The sequence below is a fragment of the Arachis hypogaea genome, chromosome 9, assembly GCF_003086295.3.
Source record: "Arachis hypogaea cultivar Tifrunner chromosome 9, arahy.Tifrunner.gnm2.J5K5, whole genome shotgun sequence".
NCBI lineage: Eukaryota > Viridiplantae > Streptophyta > Magnoliopsida > Fabales > Fabaceae > Arachis > Arachis hypogaea.
This window is the reverse complement of record NC_092044.1, coordinates 106,102,090-106,121,413: the sequence shown is the minus strand read 5'-3', so window position 1 is coordinate 106,121,413 and position 19,324 is coordinate 106,102,090. Positions and strand designations below refer to the sequence as shown.

The 19,324-nt window shown below is 30.5% G+C and overlaps 1 long non-coding RNA gene across 1 annotated transcript; it reads left to right on the top strand.

Moving 5' to 3' along the window:
- The first annotated feature begins 6,565 nt into the window (after positions 1–6,565).
- On the top strand, positions 6,566–8,916 carry LOC112713062 (uncharacterized). Its single transcript, XR_003158072.3, has 2 exons — positions 6,566–6,830; positions 8,566–8,916. It is a non-coding gene; the product is annotated as an uncharacterized lncRNA (long non-coding RNA).
- The last annotated feature ends 10,408 nt before the right edge of the window (positions 8,917–19,324 follow it).

The window sequence follows — 19,324 nt, the reverse complement described above, 5'->3', positions numbered from 1 at the left end:
AATTATATGGAAACACGTAGCTTCGCTCCACAAATCCATTCGGTTGACACGGTTCAAAATTCGCAGTGAGTGAACATTGGCATTATCAATCATAACTAGGAACACACAGCTATAATCCCAAACATCCTAAAATAATCCCGTAGTATGCCGGATCCATCTAAAACTCATTCAACTATACCGACCAACCCTAATTTCTGCACACAATTTAAAAAGTAACAACTCTAATTTGGCTATGTGCCGTTCTAAACGGCAACCTCAAAACATCAAAGAGTTATAACTGTTGGGGGGGGGAGGCACGGACCTCCAATTGAAACCCATTTTTGGTGCATACATCCCCCAACATCCCTCGACATTATCGTACGATAAATAACTCAGTGACATCGACACAGCGTACCTGCGACTCTGTTTGCCCTGTGTGGTCCATTGCCTTCCCTTATGGTGAACCTCAAGTCGGCCAGATCTTGATCTGTGTTTCCACGCCGTTCAATCGCGTGTTCTCCTCCGCCTTGAAGCGTCGTTTCCGTCCACATCATCCGAACGAAGCTTCACACTGATTCCAACACAGCTTAGCCCTACTACCTATTAATGGAGTTTGGAGATTTTATGGAATAACGGATTCTCGCTTCCTCCTTGCCATTTTCTTTTTTTCAAATTTCGTTTCCAACCACTACTTTTCCCTATTTGTGAATTGACCCCATATTTCTCATTAATTTACTTAGTCACCTGGTTCATCAAAGACCATAAAATATTTTCTCTACCGAAAAAACGTCCTTCTTTTTATTCTGCCTTTGATCTCACCAAAACTACATCCTTAATCTGTGTAGTTCTTGTAGAAAAGTATCAGGAAATTTAAAACATCCTAGAGTGTATACAGAAATAGGTATACCAATTGTTTTGACTAAAAACTCCTTTTCAATTATCGACAGTAATGATCTTTTTCATTGGGATAAGTTTTTTGCCACTTTATCCTTGATATAAGAGAGTGTTTCCGTCTTAGACTTATAAATCAGTAAAAATAATCTTAAATATTTATTTTTTGTGACAAGATTTAAAATTCTTAATAAATTTATCAAGTCCATCCTCGAGTCATGAGATGTGCTTTTGTTGAAGAAAAATGTTGATTTATTAAAATTAAGAACATGCCCACTATTATCACTATACATTTGAATCATATGTAGCTTCACAATTATTTTAAGTAGTGTTGCAAAATATGATTCAAAATATAATTAGAAATGGATATTTGAATTTTTTTTAAAGAAACAAACAATTTAAATAAAATCTAATTATTTTAATAAATTAGGTTAATTTTTAACGAGTTAGATAAATAAAATTTATTTAATTTCTCATTTTATGAATTAATTTTTAAATTAAAAATTTATCTATTTAAGACAATCCCCGCCTATTTTAACTATCTTACCTTCTAGTCAATGATAAAATACTAATGTATATTCGCATGCGATAATATATAAAATTATATGAAATATTTAATTAAAAAAATTAAACAAAAAATATATATAGTAATTATTATTATAAATATTTTACAATATAAAAATATTAAAAATAATTGTATTTGACTTAACTAATTTAGGTCGATTGAATGGTTATTTTACTCGTTCGTTTAAGTAAGTATATATTAAGAATTTAAAGTTTGCCTTGTGTGTAACAATTCATTGATTAGTGGCAGATTCTTAATAAATGGAGTATCAATACGTGCTGGATTAATTCTCGGTTTACCGAATTAAGAAATATCATAAAAAAAATAGTATTTGTCTTTAAAGTAGAATAATTTTTATTGATAGCAATATTTCACTACAAGAATTTGACAATTTAGCGACGAACTTCTGCAAGAAGTATTTTTTGTCACTAACTAGCAAGGAATTAGTGACGCGATAACGATAAAATTAATGAACGGTTAAAAAAATATCCGAACATGAGAAAAGCGACTGATTAGCGAAAGATTTTACGAGTTTGTTTCTCGTAAATTGAGTTTTGTAGCTAAAAAAAGAGCGAATTTTTTTTTAACTAATTTGTCACAAATTAATTAGCAAGTGACAATGTTCTAGCAAATTAGTCACTTAGTGGGTTCGATCAATCGAATAAAAGTAAAGTAGCGAGGGATGTTGTCACTATTCTATCGCAAGAGTTTGATATAAAATTAGCGAGAAACAATTGACACTCTAGTTCGTCGCTAAATAAACTTTGTGTGAAAAGGCTAATTAGTGAGGAACAATGTTCCTAGCTAATCCATCACAAAGACTTGAAATGCATTTTGTGATAGACAATTTTCTAACTAATTTATTACCGAAGTTTTTATTTTTAGTGGGCAACTAGTTTCTTGATGCGTGAGCATCTTTTCTATCTTTTCCTAGTGAATTTGCATGGATTTTGTTGAGTTTAATCAAGAATTAATTATATTTTAGCCACTATGGATGCTATTTTGAGTTTTGTGTAATACTGTTTATTTTAGGTAGCATTCGGCTGGATTTGATGGAGTTTCTGCAGCACAAGAATCAAAGAAGATGGCTGCGAGGAGCGACGCGCACGCATGCCTGACGCGTGCGCGTGATTTGGGGGTATCCATGGCGACGCATGCGCGTGACTGACGCGTACGCGTGAATTGAAGACTTGCTCAGTGACGCGTCCGCATGACCGACGCGTCCGCGTGACCGACGCGTCCGCGTGACTTGCAAAAAAGATCATCGACGCGTACGCGTAACTGACGCGTATGCGTGACATGCGCCACGTGCAGAAAAATACAAAAAAATGTTGGAGACAATTTCTGGGCTGTTTTTACCCAGTTTCCAGCCCAAAAAATACAGATTAGAAGCTTCAGAACGGACAAAGCAAGTGGTCCCCACCCATCAGCTGAAGACTTGTTAATTAAATTCGAATTTAAATTCAAATCTTATTTTTTAGCAAAAGATATTATTTTTAATTTTAGATAATTAGATTTTAAATTTATTAGGATTAGTTATAAATAGGAATTTAGATGCCATCAGATAGGAACACTGTACATTTTACAAGAATCCTAGTTTTCTTCTCTGAACCATGAGCAACTAATCCTCTATTGTTAAGGTTAGGAGCCCTGTCTATTTGTATGGATTGATTCGTTTGATCTTTCTAATTTAATCCATGTTTTGATTTATATTTCAATAATTATTTTCGTTCTTTATTTTATGAATTTGGGTGGAATAGAAGTATGACTCATGTTCTATTTGAGTTCTTGTAAAACTTGAAAAAACTCTTTACTTGAACAACAACTTGAAAATATATTATCTTGAATTTCTAATTGTTTGTATTTAACGGGATACGTGACATATAATCCCCTTATTTTTGGATAATTAGGATTCTTGTGGCATATAAACTGGAATTCGATCATCACCTTCTAATTAGATTTAATTGACCAAGAAATTGGCAATTAATGAATTTTAGAGGAGACTAGGAAGGTCTAAGGAATTATGGTCTAGTCACATATAGTTTGCCATAAATTAAATATTGCATGATTAAAATAGTTAGTAAGAAAAATCAATCCGGAAAATAGATAACTCTGAAACCTTAACTGTTTTCTCCATATTTTATTTCCAACTCATTGCTGCTTGCTTTCTGAAATTCTTAATTTACTGTTTAATGCTCTTTGGATACTAAAACACTCTTTTCTGTTTGTCTAACTAAGCCAATCACTTAACCATTGTTGCTTAGTCCATCAATCCTCGTAGGATCGACCCTTACTCATGTAAGGTATTACTTAGTACGACTCGGTGTACTTGCCGGTAAGTTTGTGGGTTGTAAATTACCGCACCATTTCTCGCCAATTTATCGTATAATATTGTAAAGTTCAAATTAGGGAAAAACTGTCATCGCTAACTCGTCACGATGGATAAATCATTCAGTTAGGAAAGTGTTCCTTGCTAATACGCTTAAGTGGAAATATGGATATTGACCGCCTAGGACCTCAGTAGCAAAAAATTTGTGACCCTTTAAGAACTAACACACTTTGTTTGCTAATTTCAAGTCACTAATTAGCGGGCAAAATGCATTTGTTGCTAAGTTGTCGCAATTTTAATTTAGCGAGTGACTTTCCGATTGCAATCTTTTCGCAAAGCAAAAATTATATCCTACTTATTTTTGTAGCAAATTACTCACTAATCTTGTTGAAAATCTGTTGCAGAATTATAACAAATACAAAGCTAATCGTAAAAATTTTAGAAGTAACTTGTTGCAATTGAGTCACTAATCATAAGCTTATTTAGTGAGGAATTAGTGAGCGCTTAACAACTCGTAGAGTTTTCTCGCTTATTTCATGTTGCTAATAATTTATGAGAAAAAATATTAGTACTTATTTCGTCCTTATTTTATATTGCTACTAATCGCTAATCTGTATATAAATTCATGAAAAATTCATGAAAAGTTTAAAACAAATTTGACGAACAAGCTAATGTAATTTGTCACAATTTTATTACTTATCTAAAGTTAAGTAAGAGAATAATTAAAGTCTCAAAGTTGTGACTAATTAGCTAGCTAATTTTTAATAAATAATAACTTATAATATTCTAACAAGATGTCGATTATCAAAAATCTCACAAACAACTCAAATCAAAGGGTTTTCTTTAAAAAAGGTTTTTGCCGCCATTAGATCTCAAATTTGTTGTTACTTTTAATAGGAAGTTTGTTGTTAATTTGAATTAAAATTAAAAATTAATATAATTTAAATATAAATTTAAAATTCAATATTTTTAAGAAATGGGAGCATAATAATAATTTTCAATCACAAAATATAATAAAAAATATATAATAGAAAAGATAATTAAATTGTTATATATAAAATTTATTTGCATATGATCATACGAGTTTTATTATTAATTAGAATCATTTAAGAATTCATTCAATAAAGATTAAACTGAGTTAGTTCTTGAATTAATTAGGATAGTTAAAATGGGTTAAATCCGTCGAATTAATTCGTTTACCTTACTTAAATAGATGAATATTCGACTCTAAAATTAAACTTATAAAAATACAAATCTAAACGACTTAACTCGATTAACTAGAAAAAATAACGAATTAAGCAGGTCAATTTTCGAACCAAATGAATGCCTCTTTTTTTCTTTTCCAAAATAAGTTAATACATTTTTTTTTCTTTTTTGAGGACCCGATCTAAAATCGGACTAACCCCTAAAAAAGTAACACGATTAATTTAAGGCGGTTTTTTTTGTAGCTGAATTTTTTTTAAAAAAAAAATTGCTTATCCTAAAAAGATTGAAATTCTTTTTAATATTTAATAAAAAACAAAACAAAATTTCGGTTGGGCTCTGACTATAAATTGTTTGGGATAGTTAGAAAATTGAAACCATAAATAAAGAATTTTCAATAGATTCAGGAATATATATATATATATATATATATAATGATTGTATTTACATTTATAATTAAATTTAATAAATAATACAAACTCATTTTTTATTGGCAACATAATATATCTCATATATATATCGTTACTATTTTTTATTTTTTTATGATATTTTTAATTCGACAAGTCAAGAATTAATTCGCTACGAATTGGAATTCTATTTAACAGTTTGTTACTAACCAATGAATTGTTACCTATACAAAATGAAATTCAAATGTCAAATATTTGTTTACTATTTATTTATATGATATATATCATTATATAACTTATACTTTAAATAAATTTTATTGTATACAAAGTATCAAATAACTTATATTTAAATTAAACTGATTTGTGAGATTTTGGTTATAAAAACATAAATTATAAAATATAAAAATATTCTTAAATTAAAACAGTAATACAAATTATTTTAGTTTATTTATTTTAATATAAGATCATTAACATCTACATAAATTTTTTCGTATTTATTTAAAAAAAATTATCTATCTTAAAGATTTTTTAAAACTTAAATTCTTTTTCAAAATAATCAAAATAAAAATTCAGAAACAAAAGAAAAAAAATAATAACTCAAAAAATAAAATAAGTTATATTCATTTTAAAAAGCATTTAATTCCAAAAATTGAAAACGCTTATAAGCACCATTTCTAGTATTTCAAATAAAAAATTAAAAATCCTTTTGTCTCTGGTAGTTTCTTGATCAATACCTCCCAAACGTGCCTAGTCGCACTACTACGCTACTGTAAGAACTTGATTTTTCTACCTCAAAAATTTATCTGTTTTCTAAAAATAATAATTTTCATAAATTGATATAAGTATATGTGATTGAAAAATATTAAGATAGAGGAATATAATTCAACTTATATCGCCAAGTTCAATATTATTTTATTCTATTTTAATTAACGGCGAAATTTGGTAATTTCAAAAGTTACCCTTCTAATTCAATTATTTTGCGGAATAATTATTTCTATAAGATTTTAATCATCTCTTTAATTGTTCTTAAAAAAATTGATAAGTGAATCATTAAACCACATTATTTTGATGAATCAAGCTTTAAACTAAATTGGTTTTTTTTCTTTAGTCCAACCAAACCACTTCCCATCCAATTAAACTAAACCTTGATTACTTCTTCTATATGCATAGTTAGAAACTCAGCCACAAACCATGGTTTCACTTTTTCATCAATGTGTTACTGCCATGTTAAAGAGAGAAAAAGCCACGAAACCTTTTTCAACACCTCAGCTCTTTTTCTCTTCACTACATGTATAAGTGAGTAATATCATTTATTTTTCATCACATATACCCAAACAAAAAAGAGAAAAGGAGGATCAGCGACGGGAACAAAAAAGAGAGCAAGGAGGAGGACGATCAAAGCTGAGGCAAGAGTTGCATCCTACCCACCTAGCTAATCCGTCAAGTTTTTTGCTAGGTAAGGACAACATCTTCATCTTCTTCTCTTCTTCTCCAATTCAAATTTCTGACCCATCCCTTGCTCCATTCTTTTAGCTTGTTCGAATTATAAATAGCCACCACCACAAGCAAAGAAGGGTAATTGATTTTTTCTTACTTGTACTTGATTCGGCCGAATGGCCTTGCGTGCGATAGAAAAATTCTGGTTATTAGTGTGATTAGGGATCGAGTTCAAGGAAGCAACAAGGACAAGTTCTTGTGCTTGATCAACAACAAAAATAAGGATTAAAATAGTTAGGTATTGATTTGTGGCTGTGTTTAAGGATGCTGATTTCTGTTAGTTATGTGATTTGATGATGACGAGGTATGCTTGAAAATTTTGTTGGAAGTTAATGAACTATTATGAATATGTACGTATAAATTTGTGAATTATTGATTTCAAGTTTCTAGGGATGTACTACTAATTCTAACAACTTTTCTTAATTAAGTACTAGTTGGAATTGTGACTTTAGATGAGTCCTAAGCTTAGATACAAAATTTGGGGTGTAAGGTTGTTAAATTATTTAATGCAGAATTTCTGCATATTTAGCAGCAACTTGTAATAGATTACGGGAATAATCTAGACCACCACTTTGGATGAAACTTTTTTTTATGAAACCTTGGTGGTGTCTTGAATGTTTCATAAAAATTTTAGAATTTATTGTTGAGTAGGTTGAGAGAAATGAAGTTTTGAAAATTGTTGGATTCTACAAAAAATTATGTTATCTTGTTACAAAAACATCAACTTCCAACTCACTTAACTTTTAATTATGACAAGTAATTAAGTTGAGACTAGTGAAAATTTAAAGTTTTGTACGTCTATTATATTCAGTTTAAATTTCAGATTTATGCCATGTTTAACAAAAAAGTATACACGTGGAAAGGCAACTAGCTCACAGCCTTTTACAAATAGCTTCCTCTAAAATAAGGTCATATTCTTAGCTGGTGTGATATGGTATTGAACCAAAATTTAATTTATTTGAAAGCTAGGCGAGTCTAATTTAAGGTCACCAATTTTAAAGGACAATTGGATATAAATGAATTTTTTACAAATTTACTAAAATTACTGTTCTCTGCTCTTTTTTATATGTTCTCAAAGTAATAATAGAATTTTAAAATTTCTTATAAAATTCAATTCTCATCAGAATACCTCAAAATCAGTTTTACATTAAAGCTTTGAACCTGGAAAATTACCTTATATAAGTAAAGATTCCATGCTTAAGCTTTTTACAACATATATGTACCTTAGAAGGTTAATAGTTGCTGAATCAAAAATCTGTATATAGCAATCGCCGTTATTTTTTTGAATAATCTTGAGTTCGAGAATTAAAACCATGCTTAAATGGCATTGACATAAACTTCAGCCCGTTGCGAACATGTGAATATATAATTTGTGTGAATCTGATCCCGTTTGTTATATTAATTATTTAAATAGAAATTTGGTCATTAAGGAGTTATTAGGCTAAAACAAGTTAAAGAAATGAATAAGAGTGTAAGTTGTTAGTGAAGTAATTATATTAAAGTATCGGAAGTAAAGATGAACCCCGTGAGATATGACTAATTCTGTTTATCTACTATATATTTATATTCTGTTATTTCTATGTGGCGAGTTTTTATTTAACGACAACTTAAAGACAAAGATCTTAGGATCCTTTTTTTCCATTTTACCCTGTTAGAAACTTTAGGTTCTCACCCCCTTCTTCCTACGTCCACAGATGGAGACAGACTTGGCAGCTAATGACCTTAGTTCAGAGGTGTCCGGAGGAGTTACTAAGGAATACTCCGAGGATCACTTTTGACTTGATGACAAGCACTTTTTATTTGAATCTATACGACCTTATTCTTTAGTAATACATCTTTCTCTCTTTTGATAATGTTTTGAGGGATAGATTCTTTTAGTATGTCGGTTCTAGTTTAGGGGACCATGTGAGAGTCGGGACTGTTTTCATGTCTTGTTATGTATATACTCGATGTAAATACTCTATATTTTGGATATTGGCATGTACTCTCAACTTATATATTTGACCTATCTTTTTATGTCTTTATTGTGATATTATTATAACTTTTATTATGTGTTTGTGAAAAATATAGTTCTATGCTTTATCTCATCGCAAATATTAAGAGTTTTATTGATCATGCTAATCCGACAAAGGTTTTTAGTAATGCTTGATAATGAAATTTTGAGTTTAGAGTCGATTGGGTCTGTACGACAAGTAACACCTAAATGTTTGATATTAGTCATTGTTGGAGATAAATGTGTAGAATTTGGATCCTCTAAATTTTAAATTTTTATTTTAGAGGATAAAGTATGATCTTCTATCCTTAAATTGTTTTTCTCTCATATTTATTTTTGGTCCCACCTATGAAATAAATAGTGAGAGATCACACTTTACTCTTTGAAGTAAAATTCAAACTTTAGAGGATCTAAATCCAAGTGTGTATGTCTAACAAAAATTATTATTATTATTATTATTATTATTATTATTATTATTATTATTATTGTAAGAATAAACTTTTATAATTTATGATAGTGTCCTTAATTAAAATTAGAAACAAATAATAACGATAGGGATCGTAATAATGAGATATACATTTTTTGAGTACTTTTAATTTAAATTGTTCTTAATCGTAGAATCACTAAAATTGAGACATTAGTGATTCGGGTATATATGGGTAATGTTAGGTAGACCAAAAAAAAATAGCCATAACTTGCCTTATTTAGCGTTCATTAATTGTTGCAACAATTAATGAATGCTAAATAAGGCAAGTTATGACTGTTTTTGGCTGATTTTTTTTGTTACCAAATATTTCCGATATATATAATAGTCTTCATTGGATGAAAATTAATAGATCTCATATATTAAATTATATATATATATATATATATATATATATATATATATATATATATATATATATATATATATATATGGTATATATAGAGATATAACCATTGAAGTGACTCACTTTAAAAATTCTTAATAGTTATAGTTACCATATATTTGTCAATAGGATATTCTTATGATGAATATAATATAATAATTTTTCTTTGACCTGTGACTATTATAGTAATTGACGGTGTATTTATTATATTTTGATTCTAGACACCTAATATCTTACGGTGCTGGTTGAATGGACATTGTGTATAATTTAAATATTTGTAGATTTAATGATTAGTCAATATGGAATCCATCAACCATAGTAATGAGTTTGAACTCTACGATTATAATGAATGAAATAAACAATACCTTGGCCAAGGGGTCTGAATGAATTAAGAAATGAGTTTCTTAAGTTATTCATAATTCATTATAATAATGATAACAAGTTAGAGTTTGACAATCAAACTGTAGTCTAAAAGTTAGCCAAAAGTTGAAAAGATGGAATGAGTTATATTTTCTGTTCATCTTGGGTTCTTAGTAAAAATATTATTACTTCATACTATCAGGTCGTCAAGGAGGGTTATTAGATGCCAACCTTGATTAGTAAATTTAGTATAACTAATTTACTACCCGCTTAGTATTGAATCTATGGAGTCACCCACTAACGAATGTTCTAATCTTTGGTAAATAATTATTTAATTATTATTTTGATTTGATCAAATAAATAATTATATTAATTCAAATAGAATATTATTATATTATTTGCTAGCACCATGAATATAATAATATGTTAATTGAGAATATTTAATAATTAATTATTTATTCTATGATGAGTTTTAAATATGGATAAGATCCTAACTGATTCTATTTCAAATTAAGTTGTAATTTGATTCATAAGATTTGATCCTAAAATCAGTTATTAATCTCATAATATATATAGATGTATGTGATAAAAGAAAAACACACAACTTTTTCTTCTACCTCCACATACACAAATACAAGAAAATTTTTAGTTAAATCTATTGGTGAAATAGTTGACAACAAGGATCAGTGTATTGACATCTAACCCATTTTATTTCAGTCATGACGTGTCAAAAGTTGGGTCGTTACAACTACCCTTCTCCCCCCCTCCCCCAACTAAAACCTAACCCTGACACACACACATCACACTCTCCGGTCTCCAGGTTTTTCATACTCCGTACGCTCTTACCAGAGGCTCACCACTTTTTGCCGGCGCGCGGATTCCATCATAGTCGCAACCCCATCCAGCCCACAACGCTGTCGCGCATTTTGTTTTGCGTCTCTCCTTTCTTAGTGCTGTCGCAGTCTACATCCCTCCGATTTTAGTTCCGTCATTTACGTCATTTCACCGTCTAGTATCTCTCACCTCAATCAAAAAAAGTGTCATTAAAAATTATATATATCTAATTATGTTAAAATATAAAATATATATTAAAAATAAATTAAATAATATATTTATATTAATATATATCTAATATAATATGATTGATTTTTTATTTGTGGATATATAGCATTTTGAGTAAATAGCTATTTTTGATATTTAAATATTTAATCACTAATAAAAATAACCATAAAAAAATAAATTGACATTGTACCCATAAAAAATCAATACCATTTGGCAAAAATATTCAACCATTAAATTTAAAATTAATTCCATTATGAATTTTGTAAAATTTCTAAAATGCTCTTTTCATCACATTTATATCTCCACTAGTCTTCAATCACTTTTTATAATAAAAATTAAAATCCATCTTAATAATCTAGTCTCTCACTTGATCTTCATAAATCTCTCCTACTCATTTGAATTAACTCAAACATATACTTACAAAGAAACTCACCTTTTCACGTCAAACCAATGGCCACAACTTTTCATATTCTCGTTTCTATCAAAAAATAAATATCTAGTTTGATATCCATGAATTTGACTCCATTATCTCTTGCATCAAAGGCAAGAACAGACGGAATGATGAAGTCCATTAGAATTGGAAGTAATGATTTTTTTTCTCATATTCGCAATCAAACAAGATCGCAAAGTAAATAGAAAATAAAATATAAAATGAGATTGGAAAAGAAAAATAAATATATGAATAACCGCCAAACTTAAAACAACGCTCATAGAGGGACAACTTTTGACCCTAATAAAAATAGGATTCTTTTTGTTACAAATGACGCGAAAAGGTGATGATTTTTCGTAGCAATAGAGACAGATCTCAAGAAATTGGTTGCAAATGGCATCGGCAATGTTATTGGCGTGTTTCCTCTACGGGTCGACAATGATAGTGATTGATAATGATGGAGTTCACATTGGAGATGAGTCTGACAACAATAGCCCATACGTCCGAACAATTTCTTTGGTAAAAAAAGTCTTGAGGTAACCTTGGCGCGGCTCGTACGTGATACCATTCTTCATTTGTATTGTAGCTTATGCGTGCGCAATAGAATTTTAGAGAAATTTTAACTTTGACGAAGGAGAATTGGAGTTACATCGAATTGAGAGAAGATGAGATTGAGTTAAATTTTAAAATGGTCCCTGAGATTAGTGTCGTGCACTAAAATCGTCCCTGAGATTTCAATTGCACCAATTACGTCCCTGAGATTGAGAAAAGTGCATTATATTTGTCCCTGACTCATTTTCCATTAACGACGTGATGACATGGCTCGATGACGTGGATTGTAAGTGACACGTGTCACTCCATGATTTGGCCATGTGTAATGGTATGATGATGTGGTTATCAGTGACACATGGCATGCTGATGTGGATGGTTGTGCCACGTGTTGCAACAGTATTTGTTCACGTGTCATCCATTATGTCATCATTGTAGATGCACCAAATTAGTCCCTCACGTTGTATTAAAGTAGCGTTTGGTGGAGAGACAAAAATGGAAAGACTGAGACTGAGAGACAGAGACTAAGAGACAGAAATTGAAATAAATCTCAATATTCTGTTTGGTGCAAAATGGGAGACAAAAATTGAAACAAGAATGAAATTCTAATTTAATTTGCACAAAGAGTAAAATTGGAATTAATTAATTGAAATGAGGGTATTTTAGGTATAAAATGTTATTAAAGTTTCAGTCTCCATCTCTAAAAATTTTAGTCTCCTGTGTCTCCACTTTTTTTAGGTACTGAAATACTAAAATTTTAGAGACAGAGACAGAAATTTTAGTACTAGCATCTAAACCAACAAACATGATACTGAGTTTCAGTCTCAGTACCTCAAAACAAATGCTACCTAAGTGACTCATTTTAGTTCCTGAAATTGAATGTCGTGCACCAAACTAGTTCCTTCACCAATTTTTTCTCTTTTTTTTTAAATTTAAAATTTTTAATATCTTGAATGCACTATTTTCATTTCTATTTTTTTCATATATCGTTTAAATACAAGTGCTTTCATAAAAAGTTTTAAGATTTTAGTTTTAATTAAATAACTTTTTTAATAATTTTACATTGGTAAATTTTGTAATATATAAGTATGTTATTATATAAGTACGATTTTGGTCCCTAAAGTTTTGTGCCAGAATCGAAATCGTCTCTCTTGTAATTTTGGATTTAAAATTGTCTTTAACGTTTTTTTCGTATTAAAATCATCCTTTTTATTTTTTTGGACAAAAATACCCTCACCACTACCAACATAATTACTTCCTCCACCACCACCACCACCAACACCAACACCACCGCCACAACCTCCACCAACACCACCACCAGCACCACCAGCACCACCACCAACGCCGCCACCGTCTCCCTCCCCCTAAACCCCTTCCCCCTCCCTCTCCCTGCCTCCCCTCCCCCTGTCCCCTCCCCCCCACCCCCACCCCCTCCCCGTTTTCCCTTCCCCGCACCCCCACCCCCACTCCCACCCCGTGTCACCCCTCCTCCCCGTCTTCCCTTCCCAGCACCCCCACTCCCACCCCGCGTCACCTTTCCCTCCCCGTTTTCCCTTTCCCCCACCCCCATTCCCCACCCCTCCCCGTTTTCCCTTCCCCTCACCCCTTACCTCCACCTCCACCTCCACCTCCACCTCCACTACCACCAGAGAAGCAGAAACAGAAAGAAGAAAATCAACAAATCCAACACAAATTTAACACAAGTAGAAACAGAAAGCCAAATCAACAAATCCAACAAATTCAAGCAGAAGCAGATGCAGAAGGTGAATGGCGGCGGCGGCTGGGTGGTTCCTTTCCCCCACCCCCAACGCGGTGGCAGGAGCATGCATGAACGGCGACGTCATCCTCCGGTCGTGGTTCCGGCGGCGGCTCGTGGGCGGACCGGCGATGGTGGCGGTGGCGTTTCCTTTCTCCCCCCACCCCTAACGCGTTTCCTTTCTCTCCCCCACCCCAACGCGTTTCCTTTGCCCCCTCCCCCAAAACGTGTTTTTTTATTTTTTAAATTTTATTTTTTTATTAAAATAAGGGTAGTTTAGGAATTAAATTAAAAATTTTATTAAAAAGGATGATTTTAATACAATAAAAAACGTTAATGACGATTTTAATTCGAAAATTACAAGAGGGACGATTTCGATTCTGGACCAAAACGTTAGGGACCAAAACTATACTTACCCCTAAATAATTATATGATTGACTAGACACATTTTTTTTCATAAAAAAATATGTGTTTTTAACAAGAAATCAATAATTAAAATAAACATCTTTTTTTGTTCTTATGAAATACACGTTTTTGTTATGTGTAAATGAGTTAGATTGAAGGCACTTGAAGCACCTTCACTACCACCTCCGACCTCCGCAGCCTAGACGAAAGAGGTCGAAGATGATAATGAGAGAAGTTTAAAATGCCTTCACGTTAACTCCAAAATGGTAGTTATGGGTATCCGCAAGAGAAAATATATTTTATAAAAGCACTAAAAGAGGTCGGAGATGGTAGTGAAGGTGTTTGAAATGCTTTCACGGCTTCACGTAAACTCCAAATCGGCGGTTAGAGTATTCGTAAGAGAAAAGATATTTTATAAAAGCACTTTTATTTTATTAACATGTGAAAAAATAGAATTGAAATTAATGCATTAAAATATTGAGAATTTTGAATTTATAGAAAAATGAGAAAAAACTGGTGAAATGATTACTTTGTTGCACGGCATTCAATTTTAGGGACTAAAATGAGTTACTTAATGCAAAGTAGGGGACTCATTTGGTGCATCTACAATGATGGCATAATGGACGACACGTGGACGAATACTGTTGCGGCACGTGGCATAAACGGACACGTGGCCAAATAACATTGTGATACGTGGCACAACCATCCACATCAGCATGCCACGTGTCACTTACAGTCCACGTTATCAAGCCATGTCATCACGCCGTTAATGAAAAATGGGTCACGGACTAATATGGTGCACTTTTGTCAATCTCATGGACGTAATTAGTGTAATTGAAATCTCAGGGACGATTTTAGTGCACGACGTCAATCTCAGGGACTATTTTGGGATTTAACTCGATGAGATTGGATGAGATGTAAATAGTATTGTGGCCTCTAAATAACTATTTATAGAATTTTAAATCTCTGCCATTCAATACCCTATGTTGTTGCCGTGCGTCAAGTCAGCATACCTTCGAATCTTCATAATCATTTTCTAAAATCAACAAAAAAAATTGAATCCTAAAAAATAAAAATGGATTAATTTTTTTGTAGAATTATTTTTTTATTTTATTTTTAAAAAAATTAAATGGGATAATGTAGTGGCCAGTGGGTGAATTTAGATATTAAACGTGAGTGATGACTTGGTGATAGAAGAATGAAATGAAAAAAAGAAAATGGAATGGAATAAGGATAATTATAAATGACAATAATAGATTAGTATTTTTTAAAAATTTAACTATTAATTGAATAAATAAATTATTGACTAAATCTTTGGATTATTTTATCAAATGAATTATATTTTTTAAAATATTTTATCAAAAACAAATATAAAAATTTGTTTTTGTCAAAACTTCGAATATTTTAGATGCTAAAATAATTTATTTAGTGTACAGATCAAATTTCATATAGATTTATAAATACTCTTTTTTATTACATTTCTTTTTTGACATGTGTTGCCTCTTTTGCACAGTGGTGCAGGAAATTTAAGCATCTAACTATAATGGAAACAGAAAAAGCTGTGAAGAATAGTGTTTTTAAATTGAAGTTTTTTTTTTCTTTGTTTTATGATGTTTTAAAACTTTTGAAAAATTTTTTCATATTTTTTATATGTTAAGATAATATTTTTTTATTAATTGCTTGAACTACTATTTCATATAAATTATGGTCTTGTCAATTATATTTTATTTAAAATAATTAATTTGTACAAAATATAGCACTTTTAAATAAGAATATAAAAAATTATATCATATATTAATATTTGTATAACTGAATTCTTTAAAAAATATAAAAAAATAAAAAAATGATTTTATATCTTTCATCAATTAAAAAGTTTATTTTTGTTATAATATTTATGATAGAAAAAACAAATTTATTTTTTATCTTTTTTTTCTAGAAAATTAACTTTTTATTTTTGTTATCATATTAATTTCTTCTTTCTTGATTAAATGCCCACACACGTATACACACATGCGCGCGCGCGCGCGCACACACACATATATATATATATATATATATATATATATATATACCGCATAACTATTAATTAAAAAACAAGATTCTTATCAAAATTCAAAACTTATAAAAAAAATTAATCGAGATAATTCAAGTCAGTTTAAATGATAACTATTTCAATCATATTATTGATATATTTAAAATTTATATATTAAAATTAATTTATACATGTAAATAGTACCTAAAATATTTTTATATAAAAAAATTAAAATTTATTAAATACTTTAATATATTAAATTATTTAATATGATTAATACCTTTAAATATTTAAAGAATTTATTTAAATTTCTATAATTAATGAAATGGTGTTCAGTCTTATTCTTCTCTTAGATGCTCCAAGTCGAATCTTAAATAGGCAACATAAAACTAAATCGAATTAGGGTGTTAATAATGTAAATTAATCTTAGTAAATTAAATTGGAGTAATTCGATTTACTATTATAAATTAAATTGGGCTGTTTCAATTTTTTATGACCAAAATCCTAGATTTTTAAAAGCGAAGTACTATTTCTTCTATACTATTAAATTGAATTGATTTAATTTAATTTACATAGATTTAAGCTTTTGAGTATAAAAAGAATTTGTATGATTCTATTTATGTGTATACGTGCAAATTGAACTTAGCTTATTTAATTTACAAAAATTCAAATAGGATAGATGTATAATCAAACTCCAATAAAAGACATATGTGTAATTTTATTTGAATTTCAATCATTTGTTAAGGTAAATTATCTTTTATGTTTCATATCCACATAACTTTTTTTAAAAACACGTTATCTTTGTGATGGATTTAGAATTTTTTACTTCAAAGTTATTAAAAAAATTCTTAACAAAATTAAAATAAACTTTATAACAAAAAAATCTTAAAAAAAAATACAATATTAAATATATTATTTTATTTCTATCAAATATCAATGTCTCATCTCATTTCATTATAAAATTAATATAATAAAAAATTGTCAAATTAAAAGACTCATTCCTTCCAAAAAAAGTATATAGTTCCATTCTAACTCGATTCAAAAATTAAATTATTGATATTTTTTCTTAAAACGTATGTAAATTCAATTGTATTACACATATAATAAAATAAAAGAAATCATATATAAGCGTATATATAATATTTTTTATAAAAGAAAATAGATCTTATTTATTATTAAATAAATATAAAAAATATTTTTGTCTGATACTTGTGTAACAGAAAAAATATTAAAAAACTCATAAATTGAAAAATAAAAAATTACTTTCTTTTAATTTTATCTTAAAATTGCAATTCACTTCAATATATTCTAAAAGAGTAAAGGTGATAAAAGTAACTTAATTCTAGGGATATCAACGAGATAGGGTGGGTGCGGGGATGCCTTCCTACTCCCCCATTTTTGCCTCTAGATTTACTCTCCATTTCTGTTTCCATTTTCTATTATAAAAGAAAATTATTCTCTATCCCCATTCTTCACAGGGTCCTATTCTCCCAAGGACCCCATTCTCTATCTCTTTGATAATTTTAACTAATTATTAATTTTCATAGAAATAGAGATAAAAGTATACATCCTATACAAAACGCCAAGATTTTGTACAAAAAGTCAAAACGACAAGATAGTAACTTTTTTCAAAATGATGCAGTAGGGGACGCCATGACAAGCCAGAGCACAAAGCAGTGAACGAGGTGGGGGATACGACAGCAGAGAAAAGAATGAATACGATGACAGAGTTGTGAAAATGAATGCCATGAATATAGAGAACGACGTGGTGAGGGTGATGGAATGGTGAGGGCATACAATGTGGTGAGACGGGAGAGTGGTGAGGGAGTGGAGGTTGGATGGAGTATAGACGACGCTAGGGATCTATGAATTGAAGAAGAGTTATGCAAATAAGGATTTAGAATTTTGGGTCTTTATATATATATATGGAATGTGAAATGACTAAAAAACATATATGAGAAATAAACTATTAAGGACAATTAAGTAAATTTGTGAATTTCGGAGTTAGCGGGGACGGGGCGGGAATCCCCGTTCGAGTTTTCGCGCCTGTCTCGGGAGAGTTTTGCTCCTCATCCCCATTCCCGCGGAGAAAATCCCCTACAGTCGGATCTCTATTCGAGGCAGTCCCTACAAAGATTCCCGAGTCTCGGGGAATTTTGCCATTCCTACCTAATTCTAATATGCTTTTATTACTACAAACTTTTTTTTGTCCTTTTTCGGTGGAACCCCTCATCTTTAGGGTTTTATTTCTCCACCTAATTTTATTAACAAAAAAACTCCTTCACTTTAAATTCACATGTATAAATACTAAGAAAAAGTCAAATCGTTTATTCTAATTCAAAACAGTTCCACTCCCTTTAAAAAGAATACATCACTGACATTGTAAAAAAAGAGGCCTAGTCCGATAACATTAAGGAGCTCATGCACATCGTATCCTCGTTGACAATAAGACGGCTGACTACAAATGAAGAATGCAAACCCAAAAAACTTACTACAGTAGAACTTGCTCTCTCATGGAAGACACTAGGAACACGTGTCATCCATAAGACCATCTCTGTATATCTACACAACGTTACATCTTTACAGTAGAATTCACCATCTATAATAATCGAAAAAAAAGAAAATGATTATGAAAATTCGAAAATACGTTGATTTCACGCGAACCGCAACAACATAGGGTATTAGGTGGGAGGACTTAGAATTTTATAAATAGCAATGTTTTAAAAATCAGATCGAATCAACCGGTCGAATTGGTTTAACATAAAACCGAAGTGAAAAGTGGTTCGATCCTCCTCTTAAAACCATCATTTTCTATACCGTTAAAAAATTGTTGAACCGGAACGAAAACCAACGGATTCTTAAAAGATGCGCGTTTTCATTTAAAACAAAAAAAAAATAAACAAAAAAAAAACCCACCCACAGTCCCCCACCGCCCCACCGCCCCACGCGAGTCTATCACTCGGATATATATAACACCCCCTACCCCCAAAAAACACC